The sequence below is a fragment of the Propithecus coquereli genome, unplaced genomic scaffold (genome assembly GCF_000956105.1).
Source record: "Propithecus coquereli isolate 6110/MARCELLA unplaced genomic scaffold, Pcoq_1.0 Scaffold93, whole genome shotgun sequence".
NCBI classification, from domain to species: Eukaryota; Metazoa; Chordata; class Mammalia; order Primates; family Indriidae; genus Propithecus; species Propithecus coquereli.
This window is the reverse complement of record NW_012155618.1, coordinates 948,309-949,252: the sequence shown is the minus strand read 5'-3', so window position 1 is coordinate 949,252 and position 944 is coordinate 948,309.

Genomic DNA, 944 nt, shown 5'->3' with positions numbered 1-944 from the left:
TTAAACAAGTGTGAACAACCAAAAACCCACCGATCAAGGATTAGTTAAATAAACTATGGCATGTGCTTATAATGGCATGAAATGTATCCATTAGAAAAAATATTGTAAAAGAACATATACTGTCATACAAGATAGATACACTATATTGCTAAGTGAAGAAAGATATTTATAGTATACAAATCTATGCAGAATATAATTCTTATAATTAGAAAACAATCCTGGTAATAGCAGTAGCAATAGCCAACACTTATAAATACTTATGTTTTTGTCATTGTTCTAGGCCCATTGTGTATATTATCTCATTTAATTCTCACAACAATGCTATGACATAGTTACTATTATTATCTTCATTTTTTTGGTGGGGAAAATGAAGCAGCAAGAAAACAAGATACTTGTCCAAGGTGAAATCAGGGTTTGGACCCAGGCAATTTGATTCCAGATCCCTCACCTTTAACCACAATGCTAATTTCTGAGTTGTATGATTATTAGATTATAGGAGTAGAGTAGATGAACCACCAGTTATTAGTAAGAAATTCCCCAAAATATTTACAATGTTTACTTCTGAGAAATAAGATTATGAGTGATATATATTTTCTTATTTTTTTATCTGTGTAACCTCACCAGACCAGTCTGGTTCAACTTTTATGTAACAAAATTGTGAGTTGTTTTCTAGTTGTCATGGATGCTGAGATTGAATGTTGCATAACCTGAGCATGCCTAGATCAACCAAATGTGGGACCACAGGTGGAACCTAAGTGCTTGGACTAAGGAACTGGGACCAAATTAAGTAGACACCCCATGGCAAGATCCATTCAGAGCATGACTCCCTGCATCAATTCATTGCAAGATCCAATCAGATCACACCTCATTATCCCATGCTTATAAAATCCGACCCAGGCCCCAGCTCAGGGAGAAAAATTTGAACTCGACACCTATCTCCTTTT